The following is a 6,169-nucleotide window of genomic DNA, read 5'->3' on the forward strand; positions in this document are numbered from 1 at the left end:
TCTCCCCTCAGCCTCCTCTTCTCCAGGCTAAACAACCCCAGTTCCCTCAGTCGTTCCTCATAAGACTTCTTGTTGGAGAAGCAACCCGTGTGAGGGTAGAGGATGGCGGCGCAGGCAGCAGCCGGTGCGCAGATACGGTGGTGCCTTCCTCCCTCTGGCAGCTGGGTCGGAGTAGTTTGGTACCCAACAGGCAGCCAATAAGCCATGACGGGAGGCAAACGGAGGAGCCAGCTCACCCCTGCTAGCCGAGGGCTGGGGGCTGGCTGGCCTGGAGCAGCACGCCCAGGCAGTAGGTTTCAGTGGCAGGTGGGACGTGATCGCCCAGAGGAGGCATTAGAGAGAGGTGGTCTTTCCGTGACCACTTGAGATGCAACAGGCACTGCCTGACTCCAAGCCTGCAGGCATTTGCAGCGCAGCACCTCAGCTTTCCACATGCTCGGATAGCTCAGCTAGCTCACACTCTTTATTTGCTAATCCAGGGTTTTGCAGGAAGGGGCCAACCTAGATATGTTTAAAATTTTGGGCTGCATAAAAAAACGGGGGGAAGGTGCCTTCAGCAGGGCCCACGACTGCAACCAAGTGCTGTGGGCTTTCCTTTCCCACCCAGCCTGGCACAGGGCAGTGCCACAAGTCAAAGGAGAAGACTCTTGAGAGGTGTGCATCACATATTTTTGGCGTGATTTTTTTATCCCGTAAAAGATGGGAAGATCATGTCTGCTGTGATGATAAAGCTCTGATGCCTACTGGCTTGACCTCAGGGATTTTCAAAGATGCCTCTTGAGAGAGCAGTGAGGCAGCGGAGGAACAAAGCGCAGCCTTGCTCAAGTGCACCTCCAATGGCTTCGTGGCATCTCACGTTGTAACCCTGTGTTTTATTCACAAAACACAATTTAATTTGGGAAGGGAAGTGTGAGCAGGATGCCATTCAAATGGTAATTCACCGAGAAAAAAAGCAATAAGGACAAGGTTAAAGTCACCATAACTGTTAATCCTTTCCAATGATTTTTTTCCTTGTTGCCCACCCCACGTCTCTTCAGATTGTTTTCACCTCCCTTTTTGCCAACAGACTAGCTACTTTTTCTACTACAACACTTTGAAACTTTTAAAGTGACTTTTGTCTGACTTGCTTGTAATAAAACCTAAGTACAGGTTATTGAGCTGTTCCTCATGTGGTGTTCAGTACACTTGAGTAGGAGATGGCTGAAGTAGAGGCAAGTGGGTGTTGAGCTGCCTTGCAGCTCAGAGATGGTCTGAACCTGTTGCCTTCCCTCTCGGTCCTTCCCTTCCCGGCTTTTCCCTGTGCCACAACCAACACACGGCTTCCCCAGGTGTGGGGAGACTTTGCTGACCCCAGGCAGGGTCTGGGGCTGCTCTGTGGGAGGTGGTGGAGCAGGTACCACAGCAGTGGCTGCTGCTGGGCGATGACAGTGAGAGGGTGAAGTGCGAGATGGGCATGAGCATTTTGTAGTGGGCTCACAGCCCTGCCCGCCCTCAACCAGTGATCACAGCTTCCCTGGGCTCCCCCTCCACTGCCAGTCCCAGCCGCAGCCCCACAGGAGAGGGAGCCAGCCTGGCCATCACGGACTGTGCATCTGGTACCCACCTGCGATGCCCTGCCTGCTGCCACCCCGTCCCATCCCTCCTCATTCGGTCTTGCTCCTCCTCCCCCAGCTGGAGGCAGTTTTGGTGACTTACATCTATTCACTGCTCGGGACCATCGAGAGGCTGAGACACCCACTCAGGCTGTGATAGGGGTGTTGTCATACGAACAGCGTGAGCCTTTGGGAGATGGCGCTTTATCTGATTAGCTTTCAGCGGAGAACCTGTGATTCATCTCGTGTTACGAGCAGTTCTCACTGAGAGTTCTGCTGCTGGCTTCGCTCACTGAGCCCTTTGCTACCATGGTGCTGCGGGTTAAGTGAAGCCTGGCATGAATTTGGGTTTCTGCTGTTGCCGCACCAGCTCACTCTCCTGAGGTTGATGCTACTTCTGCTCCTGAAAAGCCGTTTTGTGGCAGCGCAGGAGCTGCCTGCGTTCAGCCTGCTGTTTTGGGGAGGAGGATGTTCACGTTATTGATATGGTTAAAATGATCTCAGTGGAGCATAGCTGCAAAAGCAAACTGATATTTGTATCTGTACACACTCACTGAAATGAGTGAAGCTGCTCTTGAATGAATCTGGCTCCCTGAGACTGAAGTTTAAAGTATTTTTCCCATCAAATTTGATTAATTTTATTTTTAAGGACAAACAATCCTTGCATTTCAATCATTTCCTTCCGCTGTGCTGGTAACATATGTCCATATCGATAGATGAAACCTTGCAATCCTTCATCTAGGTATGAAATATAGGGCTGTTTTCTAGGCAGGTTCTTTGGATTTATTTGCTTATTTTTCAACCGGGGGAATAGTTAAATTCAAGTGGGCTTTGTTCTTTTATTACTTATTTATGAAGCTCTTTAATCCTTTCATTAACTCTGATGCTATGCTGAGAAATCTGCTAGGCAAGCCTCACTGCAGTCCCTTGCAACAAGGTGATTTATGGCAGCGAGCACTCTTGCCGGGAAACTTTGTCCTGTGTCCCATACAGCTGGAAGACACCAGCGCTTGCTGCCTCCTCACCAGGCCCCGTCCATGCCAGCTGAGACAGGGCCACCCCTCAGCGCGTCCCTCCGCCTGGGTGAGGGTGCCGAGGGCTGCGGGCTGGCAGGAGCACCGGATTAGAAATGTTCCCATGTGCATTTGCAGGTCAACAAGTGGTTCAGGTCCCAGCCACCGCCACCGGCTAAATGTTGTGCTTAAACAAAATTGCGGCTGCTCTGCCGACATTCTGTGTGTCCTTACCAGAACGCGGCCGTAAGCTCGCGCTCTGCACGGTCCCATCCTGCCCATCGGGCAGGACAATGTCAAGCTCTCATTTGCACGTAAACCCTTTTTTCTTTCCAGAGCTGCTGAACTGTGTGGGTGGCAACCCTTTCAGCTTCACCAGCTGGTTGTTTCCTCTGCCCACAGTGGAAACCATTAGATGGCCCTCTGCCCTGAGACAGAGGCTCCTTGCTTTGTAATTTGCTGGCCCCACCATGACAGGAGTGGGCCATGCCCGGCCGTATGGCACTCGGCTCCTGAGGCAGCGTCCTAAACCAAGATGCAACCCTGGTGGCTGCTAATGACATGGAGCCGAAGGGTGAGCTCAGCTGGGCCGGTCTGGGGCTATTTATACACTTCTGATTGATTTGATCAAAAATTATCAGCAATGGAGATTGGTGGAGTTGGCCATGTCCAGCTGGTGCAGAAGTGCATGAACTTTAGGCTGGTGGAGCAATAACTACTGGCTGCGTGTGTGTGTGTGTGTTATATATACACTTTGGTGAAGAGCATACTCAAGATACTTGAGCATTTTGGAGAAAAAAAACTCAACAAAACACTGCTCCTACATTTTTAAGAGGCTGTATATAGTACGGCACTCTGGCTGCGTCTCATTATCTGAAATGAGATGTTCAGAAACATCTCAGTCAAGAAACAAGAAAGTGACAAAATGTGGTGAAGACTATAAATCATAAACTACAAAGCAAGCCCACATCTTGCAACAAAAACTGCTTTATTCAGGCAAGGAAGTGCACTTAGGCGTAACTTTAAATAGTACACAGCAGAAAAACTCTCTCAAATTCTATATAATTTGACATAATTAAATGTAGGTATTTCATCCTACTACAATTTACTGCCTTGCCCCTTGTGCCTACAATGTTGATATTCATCATAGATTTGAGCAGTTTATTTCAGTGAAAGCTAACCCACACTTGCAGAGCTCGGAGTATAATTATCCTACTCCAAAGTGCCAGTCACAGTTCCCTCCGGTGCCCATTCGAGTACCAGCAGAGCCTGCCCTGGGAAGAGAGGCCTTTGCAGCTCGGCGGCTGCAGGCACATGCGGGCAGATCCCGGACCAAGTTGCCGCCTGCTTGGTGCCCCCGTCATCCTTCTGGACTCCTGTTTTCAAGACTGCTCTGTTTTTCTCCTTGTTTTGCTCCCCTTGTCCCCAGCGTAAGTCCAGCTCTGCCTTTTGACTGCTGAGGTCTGTGGATGTCACATTTCTGTGAGAAAAACATTGTTTCAGGCAGTATAAACAGTAGGAGGAAGTCCTGGAAACCTTTTTGGTCCTGGCTGTTACTTTCAAACCAGGGAGACCCCAGTGTTGGCAGCCATGAGATGGACAGATGGACCATGGGGCTGTGTGTCTGGCTTCTCCTGGACAGAACTGTCAGGGTTTTACAGAATCACAGAATCGTCAGGGTTGGAAGGGATGAAGATCATCTAGTCCAAGTCCCCTGCCAGAGCAAGGTCACCTACAGCAGGTTGCACAAGATGGCGTCCAGGCAGGTTTTGAATGTCTCCAGTGTGGGAGACTCCACAACCTCTCTGGGCAGCCTGTTCCAGTGCTCCACTACCCTCAAAGTAAAGAAGTTCCTTCTCATGTTAAGATGGAACTTCCTATGTTCAAGTTTGTGCCTGTTACCTCTTGTCCTATCACTGGGCACCACTGAAAAAAGACTGTTCTCATCCCCCTGGCATCCTCCCTTTAAGTACGGGTAAGTATTGATAAGATCCCCTCTCAATCTTCTTTTCTCTAGACTAAAGAGACCCAAGTCCCTCAGCCTTTCCTCGTAAGAAAGATGTTCCAATCCCCTAATCATCTTTGTAGCCCTTTGCTGGACCCTCTCCAGCAGATCCCTGTCCTTCTTGAACTGGGGAGCCCAGAACTGGACGCAATACTCCAGATGTGGCCTCACCAGTGTGGAGTGGAGGGAAAGGATGACTTCCCTCAACCTGCTGGCCCCACTCTTCTTGATGCACCCCAGGATGCCATTGGCCTTGGCCGCCAGGGCACATTGCTGGCTCATGGTCATCCTGTTGTCCGCCAGGACTCCCGCGCCCCAGTTTGGTGCAGGACCTCACGGGGCTGGAATGTTAAAAAAGGAAATAAACTGGCCATGGATGTGCCACAGGGGCACAGGGGCCCCAGCTCTGGCACACATCCAGGAAGAGCTGCCAGCCCATGAGAGAGTGCAAACCTCCCTGAAGGCAGTGATGGGATACTCAGGAGTACGGGGGGCTGTGACCAGGTCACCATCAGCTCACCCAGAGCGTTGCTGGCACATGGGGAGTGTGTATCAGGAGGGGTGACATGGCCATGGCAGTGCCTGCAGCAGCTCTTGTTTGCTCGGCTGATGGTTAGAGACAGGTACTGAGCGGGCAGGCAACGCCGTGCTGCGGTGCCAAGGGCAGGCAGCAGCCCTGCTCTGCCAGGGGCTGGGAACAAAAGGCCATTATCCAGCCCAAACCATGGTCCCTGGTGGCTTACTTGCTGCTACGGGTGCAATGCCCCTGGAAATGTTGCAGGACACGCAATGAGAGGGCGAGATCCTCACCTGTCCCCCCAGCCAGGGGTCCATTGCAGCACAGGGACACCAAGGAACAGCTGAGGAGCTTCTCCCTCAGCGCTGTGAGCATGATCACCTTAAAAACTACCTCGTCACTTGCATTTCTAGTTCAAGCTTACCATGGTACTGTCAGTAAACATTGTATACTGATATATGTCTGTGTTATATACATTCAGCCTGGTATATACTATCAGACTGACTATATTTTTTGCTGGTATGGGGTCTACACCTTTTAGCAAGGCTCAGCTTAATTCCTTTGCTTCCCCTTTCCTTGCTTATTATGTCATTGTTGGAAAGGAAAAAAATGACCAAGAGGCTTCTCCAGTGATTTATGTGGAGAACATCTAAAAATCTGGCCAGCAATGAACTAAATTAATTCTTTGATGTGGACTGGACACCCAGATCTGTGTTTAAAAGAATGAAGTTGGTTTAAATTCTGCTATATCAGCCTGACCCCACCCCCCCCACCCCAACCATTTTTTCACCATCATGGTTTTTTGCTTTTGTAAATGGTTTTTTGTTCTCTTCCTTTTACTCGTGTGAAAAAATACACCTGAGAGAAAAATGCCAAGTTTCTTCCAGTGTGCCAAATGCCAAAGATTCACATAGGTAAATGCCTTGGGAGAGAAGGATTACGCTTTGGTTTGTTTGCTGGGATCTGGTTTTAGCTCCAGAGACAGGAGGCTTGGAGCAGGGCTTGGAGCAATGGCAGCTAAAAATACTTTCATGCAGATGTA

The sequence above is a fragment of the Charadrius vociferus genome, unplaced genomic scaffold, assembly GCF_000708025.1.
Source record: "Charadrius vociferus isolate BGI_N301 unplaced genomic scaffold, ASM70802v2 scaffold185, whole genome shotgun sequence".
Taxonomy (NCBI): domain Eukaryota; kingdom Metazoa; phylum Chordata; class Aves; order Charadriiformes; family Charadriidae; genus Charadrius; species Charadrius vociferus.